Raw genomic sequence first — 13,127 nt, 5'->3', positions numbered from 1 at the left:
GCATGGAAGGTCCACTGCCTTTAGTAATATTTCTATAAATGTCCAGGAGATTCACATTCCCAAAGTCACCTCTGCTGTTAATTTCATGCCCCTGCTGAATTTTTATTTCCCATCCCCAAAGCATCAAAGCACACAAGACCTTTAGCATGGACTCCATTCTACCTGTTCTAAAAGTCCTTTTTGTCATCCTGGCGCCAGAGATTTCTCACTTGTTTTGCCACCCCAGGCAACCAGTCTTAGCATCATGATGGCTGATGACTCCCCACTCCTTTCAAGTTATCTCTTCAGCCTCCACCTACTTCCAGCTCCTAGGTCCTTCCACTTATAGGACAGATCTGCTCTCCCAGCAACTGCTAAACAGCTTCAAGCTCAACTTTGCACCTATGCATTTATGTGTCCTACATAACATGATGGGTATCTGAAACCTTTTAGCAGCACAAAGTGACTGGGAGAGACCCTGAGATTATCATTTTTAACAGTTCCCAACTGGGGGTATGCTGCCCCCTTGCAGGAGGAGGCAGAAGGCTAGAGATGTACAATGGAACGTTGGTTCCCCCAATACTACTCTTTCGGATGTTAACTACTATATCTAAAAAACACCACCTAAGATCCAAAATTTGGTTGGAAATTTCAGTATTATTCCACCTTTAATACTATAATTTACATGGATTGCTAAGGTGCTTCTAAAACTTTGAGACTAGTCCATTATATAAACAGGAAACATTGGTCATGTGCTAATGCTGGCTATGTGGTAATATACTTTAAAACAAACTGTGTGACATCTATTTTAAAATAGACTGTGAGATGACTAAATAGGCATCTGTTTAGTATTTGAAATACACTTATCAGAAATACCACCCTCCAGAGGATTTCAGTAAGAACTTCAAATATGGTTATTGGAATCAACACCACACAGTTTATTTATTAGCTTAAGGATTGTTAGAAATTATTTTTCTCTGGCAAAAAAGAATGAGAATAAGTGTGATTCAGGATATATCATAGGTAGAAAGATTGTTAGGGCCTCACCAACCTTTCTTGAACCAGGAGAATAAAATCAACAACCCCAGTATCCTAATCCTTGGGGCAATCTAGAGTTCTATTTGGTCCTTTGTCCTTCCCACTTCACAGAAGCCTTGCCAACTGACCCAAATAGAAAGTTAGCATCTAGTCACAACAATGGTGTTGCATCAGTCTCACAGAGAATCTCTCACTTAAGAGTCTTACAAAAATGCCAAAAGTCAGAGAAATAAGGACCTCGCTATGTTTACAAGAATAGGTAGTGTGACTATTTTGGTATCCTCTTGCTAATAAAAATAGGAAGGTTTGGCAAAATTTGATCTAAGTCTGTTTTCAATATAAAATACCACCTAGTATAAACACTGGGGGTGTAGGGAAGATCATACAAGGAATTTTGTGGAATTTTAACAAATGGACCTGAATATTGCTAACTGGTCAAATTAGCTAAGATCAGTTCACATTACAGAACTGTCCTGTCTCTAAACAGAAAAATTTGAGATGCATTTTATAGGACCAAAGTGGCTCTCAATTTAAGAATCATTAACTGTGCCAACCCCCCAGTCTTAAGTGAGTTCAGATACTAGTCCACGCCCATACAACAAATTAAGGACTGAGCTATGCTGAAAGCCTGTGACATTCTAAACCTCAGATTCCCAAAATTTCTAAGATCTTAAGCATCTCTTTCTCACCACACCTCAGGGGTTTTGTTTTGTGTTTTGTTGGTTGGGTTGGGTTGGGTTGGGTCTGGTGTTATATTTCAGAGAAGTACTGAGTATTATAGCAGCATTTTTAAGCTGTGATCCTCAGGCTTTAGTATGCATGAGAATCAGTTCAAGAGCTTTATAAAACTGCAGGTTCCATTCCCAAACTTTACTCCCTGTATTTCACTGTATTTAAGGTAGAACCCAGAAATCTGCATTGTTTTGACTCAACTTTTCAGGTGACTTGGATATAAATGGCCTGGAACTATGGCTGAATAAATAAATACCCTCTAGAATGTTCACTTGTGCTTCATTAGGGGAAAGAGAGTCATTCCAGTAGAGATGTCTAATGAGTAAATGTCTAATGAGAATGCTTTTGAGCACCTTCCCCTAAAAGATTAGATATTAATTTTCAGAGAATGAAGTGACCATTCAATGCATGAAGTCCTTAGAAGCATTTATTAAATCTAAGATATATTATTTACTGAATAATATACGTATCTGCTTTCCTCCCAGTATCTTATCTATTTATTCTTATATAATGGTTCTGCTTAGGATGTTGCTTTTCTAAATTCAAACACTAAAATCCATATATTCCTTCCTTACAAGCATTTGGCTAGGAGATTTAATAAAGGTGTAAATCTGAGTGTGTTATTCCTTCCAAGAAGTGATTCTAAAGTTAGCCTACATAGAAGTCATCTAGGAAAAAGAGGGATGCTTCCAGAAGTGATACCTCCTCTATGACAGCTATAAAAAGAACTGGTCTAAGAGAACTGTTGAGTACAATCCATGCCCCAGGACAGAGAAAGCAAGCCAACTTAGCCCTGTGGGGATCATAGGGTACTGGGCCCTGGCCACATAGCACCATACCCCACCCAAAAAGCCATTACAGTGACGCACTACAGCAGGAATGTTCTCTTGCATCAGAATTCCTTCGTATTGCTGACAGATACCTGGGACACACCCCAGATCTACTAAATCAAAATCCCTGGGAAATAGCCGCTAAATTAGTATTTTAACGAACAAAACATATTTGGTGATTTTTATTGGCACTAAAAGTTGACTACAACCTCTGAAGGAGATTCATGCCATTCACAAAAATCTCTCAACTGAGTGCCTATAATTGAAATGAAACAAGAGTAAACAGATATGATATTAGGGAGAAATGCAAATATACTACAGAAGGTTCTGAGTCAGAAAGGTTTAAATATAAACAAGTGATGTATCAAAGACAAGGTACTGTGGAGAAAGCACTACATTCTAACCAGCTATTTTAAAGGATAATATGGTGTTAAAAAGTGCCAAATGTCATGATATTTATCATAATGTATATTTTTGAAATATAAATGATGCCATAAAAACATAGATCCATGACAAGCAAAAAGAGTCAATATATATAAGGTGTCTGATGTGCAGAATCTAACCACAGGCTGTTTAACAGAAATGCAATGGCTAATCACCAAGTATAAAAAGCAGAGAGATAAATGTTCTGTTCTGCTGAGGGTCATAAACAAGAACGCAGAAACCCTCTTTTGAATCAGGCAAGATTTTCTATGAGAGAAGAGTTTGCAAAGCACAGTTTAGGCTGGCATGACTGGAAAAAGAGTCAACTGATGAAAATTGGGAGGGCAGGTGCAAGAAACACAGGTTGGCCTTTACAGTTGAGTTCACCCACATGTATTATATATATATAGATAGTAGCATAATCAAAAACATCGTAGATCATGAATGCTTATGGAATGAATGCTCCAGTTGAAAGAGACTTTAGTTCATTGAGTCAAACCTCCTTGTTTTATAGATAAGGAACCAAGGCAAATAATTTAGCCTCTCTGAGGTTTGATATCATATCAACTCATTTGTGACAAGTCAAGAGTGCAGCCCAAATAAGACTTCTCATTCGGTGCCCTTTCCGCTATATAATTTTTCAAAATGTGACTGCTTTGCTAATGGTAGACAATAAAATTTTATACACTGTGTGCCTCAAAATCTTAAAATCAGAATATTATATAAAGTATTTTTATTTTAAGCCTCAATTATTTATTGAATAACTCTTATGTGTGAAATACTTGTTAGATGTTGGAATTAATGCTTCCCTCTAAAAAACTTAGATTTTTAATGAAAGCATACTTATTATGTTGTATCTTCTATTTTGTATGTGTTGAACTACTATTGTGTATTAGGGTGACAACAGATTCTTATACCATTACGTTTACACTTTGTACTTTCTGTCTACTGTGATTGTCACAAGACCTGAAAACATTTCTTGAGGATCTCCCTTAGCAACAACACTAAAGATTAAGCAAATGAAATGTTTTAAAATTGGGCTATCAGCTATTACCACTGCTATTGAATAGAATAAAGAAGGTTCAAGGACAGAAGAGGTGACTGAAAGTTTATCTAGATGTCTTTTTCAGGAAGAAACGAAGTCCATTTTCACTTCAGAGAATTTTTTTATAAACTCTACTCAATAAGGCAACAGTTTTCAAACTGTTTAGAGCCTAAGGATTCTAGAAAGGTGCTTCTGAATGGATGATGTGAGGGGACAGAAAACTGCGAAGGAGGAATGTAGAAAGAGCAAACTCTTGATCAATTGAAACAGTTCTTATATGTATCTTATATATTGCGGTCCCGTATAAGCTTTTATTCCTCCCCTTCCCAAAAAATGTTGTTGCTGCTGAGGCTTAAAAAAAAAAAAAAAATCCTACTAACTCATCATGTACACCAAAAATTCTAATTTCTTAGAATGGCATATGAACACTTTGCAACAACCAAAAGCCTTGGTTTACAACTATATTTATTTCACAGATATTTGCCTTCCTTCTCTATATATGAATGTATCTTAGATTAAGAGTACTTATAGAACTCTTTCAAGAAGCTCAAAACAAAAAGAACACTGTTTAAATAATTGGTTTCTGTGGGGCATACATGTAAACATGAAAGTCCTAGATACCTATCAGTCATCTTTTATTTCTCTTCTGAAAAAATCTCAATAATTTCCTGGATGCTGGTCCCTCGAAACCTATTTTAATTATACACTCACTAGTAAGTTTCCTACACAATGGTAATCACAGATGTCTATAATACTTGCCTAATGAAAATGTCAGAAGAAACTGTGTGATGTCTATTAGCACCACATAATTAAAGGTCCTGATATATTCTGGGAGAGTCTCTACGGGGATTTTAACCAGGGGCTCATTGGACATGCAGCTAGCTGAATAGATTGGCCCTTGCTAAAACTGAATACAACTCCATCAACGTTGAATGGATTAGTGGAACAATAATCAGCAATAAAATGCTATGGGGATCTGAGAAGTTAAATACATGGTAATAGTCATCCCAATAAAACTGTTCTGGCAATGACTAATGAATCACCTCAACTTAATAGGGTCTCCGTCATGCTAGGGAAAACAACAGAAATGTAGCCAAGCTGCACATTAGAAGCTACTTGAGGCTTTTGTGAACTGGTGCCTTCTTAGATTATATTAGACAAGTTATCCAACAAATATTTACTGCATGTCTGCCAAGTGCTAGGCACTGAGGTAGGTGAGGCCCTCTCTCTGACTCTGCTCATGAAATGGTGAGGGGTTTTATTTCTTTCCCTTGCTTCATGCAGTTCCCCCCTCCTTAGAGCCCATATTTGAGATCTTTCGAGGGTCACTGAGGTCAGGCAAGGAATAGAACTTGGCTCAAAAGTTCTCCTCTCAACTTCCCAGCTCTGCTGACCACTTAAGACTTAAAAAAAACTTTGAAGAAAGCATCAGGTTAAGCCTCTTCCCCTGCTACAACCGCCATCCACAAAGATATTCTCATTAACTTTAAGAATCCAGAAAGAAAATGCTTTCGGCATCCAAATCCAGAAGAGAAAGAGAAGGATCTTTTCAATCATCTACTTATATGTACATAAAAAAAACTGTGGGCATCAACTATGTGGAGGTGCCATGTAAGGTACAAAATCAAAGAAATGAGTGAACAGGGCTCTTACCTGAGAGAACTTGGTCTAATGGGAGAGAGAGAAGTGCTATAAATATGACATTGACTAAAAGAGGCAACAAAGAACTTGGGAAAGAGAAGGAAAAAAAAAAACAACAACGTTTAACCCAGCTGAAGGAAAAAGCAGGGATTTACAAATGAGGAATAGACTGCATAGAGGAAATGAGGTACTGAAAGGATAACTGGAAAACTGGACCAAGGTTTGCCAGCTCCCAATCTCTTTTTTTTTTTTTTTGTATACTAAGCAGATAGAAAGCCAAAAGAAATTCCATGGGATCCCCCCACAACCCCCGTCTTTATATTCTCTACAATATCTTCCAAATGGGAATCTTAAGCACCCACAGGACCATTTTTTCCAGATCCAGAGAGACTGGGACTGACCTGAGCACTTGGCATTTCCAGTCACCTTTATGAAAAGCAGAAAAGCCTCTTTAAGAAAGCTGAGCTCTGGAGGCTGGAAGAATGATGTCAGATTCCCACTAAATAATCAAAATCAAAACATAGAGCTTCTTATCTCCTAAAACCATTCCTGATCTATTGCCTCTTATTCCCTCCAGCTTCTCTCTACTAAGAGGGTTTGGGTTTATTACTTGACTGCAACATGATCATTTTTTATTGAAACCCAAAGTGTGTGATGGTAAAAGGCCCAAGAAGCCAGTGTGGACAGATGTTGATCTCCTACAGTCATCCTCACAAATCCTGCCCAAACACCAACAGGCTTCTCAGTACAAGACTTGCTGTCATCTCTGACCTTGAATTCCTGCAGTGGAGGGCGAGGAGCACAGGGACACTTTATTTCCAAACTGAACTAAAGGAGCCCAACAGTAATGCGGAGAATGACGATATGGCCACCTGCTGATGGAACACTAAATAACTTCTCTCTGACCACAGGCTGGAGCACAGCAAAGTCACCTTTCCATGCTAGGTGAGTGGACCAGGACATAATCTCTCAAGCCCTGAGTGTACAGGTGAGGCGCCTAGCACCCAATAGCCCTCAATGCTTTAACAACTCCTGAATGCACCTGGGGGCTTTTTTAAAATACCAAAGCCCAAGGTGCCAAGGTGTCAATGTCGAAAATCTCTCCAGGTTATTCTAGTTGAACCATCATAAGTGGTGATCCAATGGGAATAGACACATCAACATCAGAGACGGTCCTCAGGCTTGCTATACTCTGTTCCCTCTCTGATTAGTTTCTAACAACCCCACACAAGTAACAGCATCATGGAAATGAAAGCCAGAAAGAGACTGTTTGCAACTGTAATCAAGAAGTCTTGCCCCTTTTTGAGAGCCTACAATACCTAGCCACGGCAGTGGTAATGTAGCAGAGCAGGCATAATTTTGGAAGTCAAGACTTATAATCAAAAGAGAGAATAAAAGAAGATGGATCCCATCAAAAGATACTCCCTCTTCTATTCTTTTAATTTTCCTTCCAGAGATTCTGATTTGACTGTGTTGGGGTGGGTCTTCATGAATATATACTTTTTCAAAACTCCCATGGTGATTTTAATGTTTGCCAGGTTTGAGAACCACCAGTCCAAGGTTCTCAAATTTTGCTGCATATTATAATCACTTGGGGAGCTTTTAAATATACAAATGCTCAGCCTACACTCCACACAAACTCAGAACCTCCAGGGTGGGACCCAGGCATTAGCATTTTTAAGCTCCCAGGGTGTTTCCAATGCGCAAGTCCAAGTTGAAACCAAAAGTTCCAGGAAAAGGAAAGAACACCAAAGAAAGAAAAATAAATTGTAGGATCTACTTTGCTACTAAGTTGCATGTGACCTTAGACATGTCACTTCGCTTTTTGGGGCCTCAGTTTTCTCGCTTGTAAAATAATATCCAAGATTTACCCCAGCCTTAATGCACAATCCTCTATGCATATTAAAATGCTTTACTAAGAAAACTCCCTCCACCACACGTATTGCCCAACTATAGCTCTGACTATATCTACAGCTCTCTCGTTAGAAAGAGGTGGTCACCTACCTAAAGGATTAACAATCCTGAGCACTGTCTCCAGAGCTGTAGGACATGAGTCTTACCAATTCTTCTCTACCTCTCTGATCAGATTGAGGATGTAATGCACCATAATTCTGTTAATCTAGACGTACATCATTAGCTGTGAGTCACTGGGAATAACAAGCATAAGATCAGAGTCTCCTGGACTTGAAACACTCTCCCACGTTCCTTATTTCTAAAACCAGTACACAGGCAACATCACCAAAATGAAAGCCAGATAGATCATTAGCAACCAAAAACTCTAGCTCCCTCTTGATTACTCACAATGGCAGTGCCATGGCACAGACATTACTAAGATTGTCGAAAGAGCAGGGTAAAAGCTCTAGCTCTCCCATATGCTAGCTATGTGACTCTGGGTAACTAAATGCCTGCTAATGAGGCCCTCAGTCTCATCTCTAGAATAAGTATCAGACCTGCTACTTCTCAGAAGGGCAAGGACTGGGTGATACAACATAAGGGAGAGCATTTTGTAAAACATTAATTTTCTAATTTTTTTCCCTTGGGCTCCCTTCTCTCACAGCACATAAAAATTCAGTTCTAAAGATTTAAATTATTCCCTGCTGTGGTATAATTTCCCCACAGATGGGTCCCATTTGATAGCCTAGACACCAAGTTGCTGTCATCTAATACATAAGAAGGAAGTGGGCTGCATGAAATGCTACCAATTGACACAGGACTTAGAAGACAATAATGCAATTAATAAGGAAACAACCACCATTCTCATTTCTAATCCTATATTAGTGTTAGACTTTATCACAAGGGAAACTGGAATCATGCAGCTAAAATAGGGAAGTGAGTTGTTGGGAAAAAAAGGGAAACTATTCTGTGAAGCAAAGGCAACAACAGGATGATAGAACAATGTTGTCCAGTGAGAAGTAAAAATGTATCAATGTAACAAGGAGAGGTATGGTTCTTCCTTCTTTGTTCTAGTTTAAGATGGGGAGAAAAAATGCATTCAGCTGTTGAAAAAATTTAGCTGCTGATCTATAGACCAGATTACAGGGAAAGAATCTTCATATTACAATAGAGGTCTACTTCTATGTAGGTAATTGAAAAATGATGCAGAAGATAAGAATGATAAAAATAGTGATAGGGAGGAAGATTTCTCTCGAATTACAAATGAAGAAACTGAGATATAGAGGTTAATCCTACACAAATCCAGGATTTCTCACTGCAGACTCAGCTGTCCTCTCCAAAGCACAAAGATGCTACGGATGAGGTATCTGCAAACAAATAATACTTGCACCATTTATCCAAAAGTCAGACAACTATCAACCTCAATACAGTCCAAACATAGAAGTAATAATACTAATAATGATTAATTTACTCAAATTTTTAGGTATATTAATAACTGTTCATTTAAGTTATGTTTCTATATTAAGAACTGTTTCAGGAATAGATTTTCTGTGTTCATATAACCATAGCTACTTTGGCCAGACTTGGTTTTGGCATCCCATATTTCTCATTGTCAACTGAAAAAATACATCTCATAATTAAAGAAAAGTACCAACTAACATCCCCAGTAAAGATAAATAACTAGCAAATGTATGAATTAAGTTTCTCTTCATGTTTTATTGTAAAGAATAACGATTTGAGAGGTGAAAATATACATTAAGAATGGCAAACATTTCCATGCTGTGCTCTAAAATTAACCCCAAAAATATCAACATGAATAAGAAACAGAAGTACAATCTCCATTCTATAAAACCACAAGGCAAATATAAACCCAGAGCCACAATATATTAAGATAAAAAAAAAAAATCATGGAAAAATGGGAACAACTATTCAGCCAAGAAGCAAGCCAACCTAATACCAAAAAAGGACACACATGCACACGCATGCACATGCAAACAAGCGCACGCGCACACGCGCACACACACTCTCAAGAGTTGGAGACACCTGGTAAAAACAGAAGACACCAGTGAGGCAGCTGGCTGAAAAGAGATTTGGAAATCAAAGCAATCTGACTTGGAGAAAACAATTTTCTCCAAAATTTCAATTTAGGAAACAAGAAAATAACTTTAAAATAAAAATAGCTATGTTATCATTGGAGGAAAATTAAAAGTTTGCATTCATGAAAAAAACAAGATGTGAGCTATTTTTATAAATGATTAATCAGGAAAAGAAAATAAATTTTACCAATTAAAAATATGATAACCAAAATAGAAAATTCAATGAAATGGTGGGAAGGTAAAGTCAAGGAACTCTTCTAGAAAGTAAAAACAAGAGGTAGAAAAAAGAATGAAAATTAGAATACCGATGCAGGATATCCATCATATACTAATAAAATTTGCAAAAACAAAAGAATACTAAAATAAAATTTCCCACTGAAATTTGATGTAAAGTGTCCACTAAGTGCCAAGACCAATAAAAGGAAAAGCTCAACACCAGGGCATATATTCTGAAATTACATAATACTAGGAATGGAGGTGGGGGACTAAAAAATTCCTAATGGAGGGGGGGGAAGTTCACAAAGGATCAGGAATCTTCATTAGGCATTGCCTATCCTAGCAACAGCTTTGGAAGCTAGAAAACTATGAAGCAATTCTGCAGAGGAAATTAGTTTCTACCTAAAATTCTATACCCAGGCAAGCTATCAATTAAGTGTGAGAATGAAAATTAAAAAATTATCAGGTACACAAAATTTCAAGACTATTCCTTCCCTTTAATCTTTCTAAGGAAACTATAGAACGATATGTTCCAAGAAAACAAGGGAATTACCAAGAAAAAAGAAAAGCAAGTGACTCAGAAAAATGAGCCAGCCAACACAATAAAACAAAAAGAGCTTCTTGGAAAATGGTAAAATGAAATGCTAAAATAATAGTTGTGAATTAGACCAAGCAAGCAACCAGTCCAAAAAGACAGAATAGAGCAGAAGTACAGAGGACTCAAGGAAAGATGTTTACATAGTAATATAAAACTGAAATTTTACCTGACAAGTTTGTGTGGAAATTGAATTAAAAGGCATTTCACAAAAGTATAGGACGGTGAGAGAAGGTAATCCATAGGTTCAAATATATATAAGTAAATGGAGAGAGAGAGAGAGAGAGAGAGAGAGAGAGAGAGAGAGAGAGAGAGAGAGAATGAATCATTCATTATCTACAGGAAAAACAAAATGTTATAGTAAAAAAAATGTAATCACTTGGATCATTCGAATATAGATGATCGACTATATGAAACAATGGTGGATAAAAAGAGGAAATTGATAAAGAGCTAAAACTCTCACTTTCCATAATAGGAAGTCAATAAATGTCTAAGACTGAAGACTATAGAGACAGATGTAAACAATATTATTTAGAAATATGAAGATAAATACAGAAAATATAGTGTAAAAAATTAAAGATGGATTGACTATGGGAAGTAGATCAGCAATGTTCAGAAAAGACCGGTGGGAGTGGAAAGATCTAAAAATAAAATAGAAGTCTTTTTGGATTTCATAAGCTTTATAGCATTATTTGATATTGGAAGTATATACATGCATTCCTTTCAAGAAAATACAAATTAAATGTTTAAAGATAGCTAATTCCAGGACTTTAGCCTAAGTCCTTCATAAGAAATGTAATAATATGAATAAAATCCAAACTAATAGTACTTGCAAAACTTAAAAATGTTTTCCTTTAATTACAAGGACTACTGACTTGCTTTTACTTGAAAGAAAACAAATGATTCCTCTTGAATGAAGTCATGAAATTGCAGTTTCTTTATTGCTGCAGTAAACATCTGCTAGCCTGATGATCAGCAAAGTACTTTGTTAATGTTTTTATTATTTTAAAAATAGAACCATATTTAGCTACCTTTTGAACATTTTGAAACATTTTGAACACTTTGAACACTTTGAAAGAGCTATCTTATGTTTAGAAAAACTACCAGGATATATCCTTTAGTTACATCAATGTAAGGTAAATATTCGATCATTGCTTATGGAGAAAAAGGGGAGGCCACCTTTCATCTGAATGTAAAAAGTACTCACTGAGATGTTAACTGTTGAGTTTAATCAAATAAACTAAGGGTTTGTTTAACTGGACTATGTATGCCCTTGAGTGAGGAAAAGAAAAAAATGTCCCAGAGGATAAATAATAATAATAATAATTATTATTATTATTATTATTATTATTATTATTATTTTATTATATACAAGGTTCTCCATGCTCCCCTCCTGACATGAGAAATACAATTGCACTCGGTTATTTAAGGTTGAATGACCTACACGTTGAAAACTGTGCTGCAGACTATTGTGATGCTCAGGCTGGACCAGAGTGTCTACACTAGACCATAATTTGAGGCAGTTAAGGATGACAGTTGTGTTTGCATTTGGAAAAGATTGGAAGAAAAGGGATAATCCTGGACACACAAAAGTTGATACTAGAACAGTTCTTGATCTAGAATCCTGAGTCATGACTGCAGGACTAGAGTTATGGCAGATGGGACATCAACCACAATAATGATTCTTGCCAATGACAGAGTCTTCCTCAGTACCCTGGATTATCTTATCTCAAAGGTTACAGTGTGACCCAGCAGAAGCAGAAATAGCAACAAACAGCAGCCTGAACAAACATTTTATTGATGGTATCCTTAACTGACTCATCATTTACAATAATTGAATTATTTTCCATTGAATGTATCATAACTTTCTAATTATTTCCATATTAATGAACAATTTGAACATCTTTAATTTTAAAATATAACAAATAGCACTATATAGAACATCAATTGTGTCTATTCCTTCTACCACTATCCTCATTATCTCTTCTAGAACTGCTGCGATGGCTTCATAAACAGTATCATTTTGCCTGATCTTGGATCTTTCAAAATGATTCTCTACTAAATAGCAGAGAATCAAGTTTCTCTACAAAATAATCAAATGTTATAGTAAAAAAAAAACAAAGGATAGAATTCCTCATGATGTAGACTCTGCTGACATTATTTATAATTTGATTTGAAGTGCAGTATTCTTTTTACAACCTAATATGAAGATCACTCTCTGTTTGGAGAGGACTATCTTTTCCACTATTTGAGAAACTATAGTCTTCAGTAATAGAAAGTATCCATTAGTTATACAAGCCCACAGTATTGTTCACTAGGGCCACCTCTATGGTGCAAAGGGTGCTGGATAATAATTGATTTTAAAATGTATTGCAAAATGCATGAGTCAATGTGAGGTGTAGTGATTACCAATTACAAATAATGGGTAGAGAAAGGTACTCACAATTCACTTATGAAAATTTTTCAGTGTCCAGGCACCATTTCTTCCTGTTCAGGTCCATCATTTCTTCTTTTTTGTCAAATGTGTCATGATAGAACAATGTCCTATCTTCCATCGAGAAAAAATAGCCACACTTATTTACAATGCCCTAGCTCTTCAGAAGCTTTGTTTTGAAACACATATATCTCCTTGCCTTTGC

This window comes from Pteropus medius, unplaced genomic scaffold (genome assembly GCF_902729225.1).
Source record: "Pteropus medius unplaced genomic scaffold, Ma_sr-lr_union100, whole genome shotgun sequence".
Taxonomy (NCBI): domain Eukaryota; kingdom Metazoa; phylum Chordata; class Mammalia; order Chiroptera; family Pteropodidae; genus Pteropus; species Pteropus medius.
Note: the sequence above shows the minus strand (reverse complement) of the source record.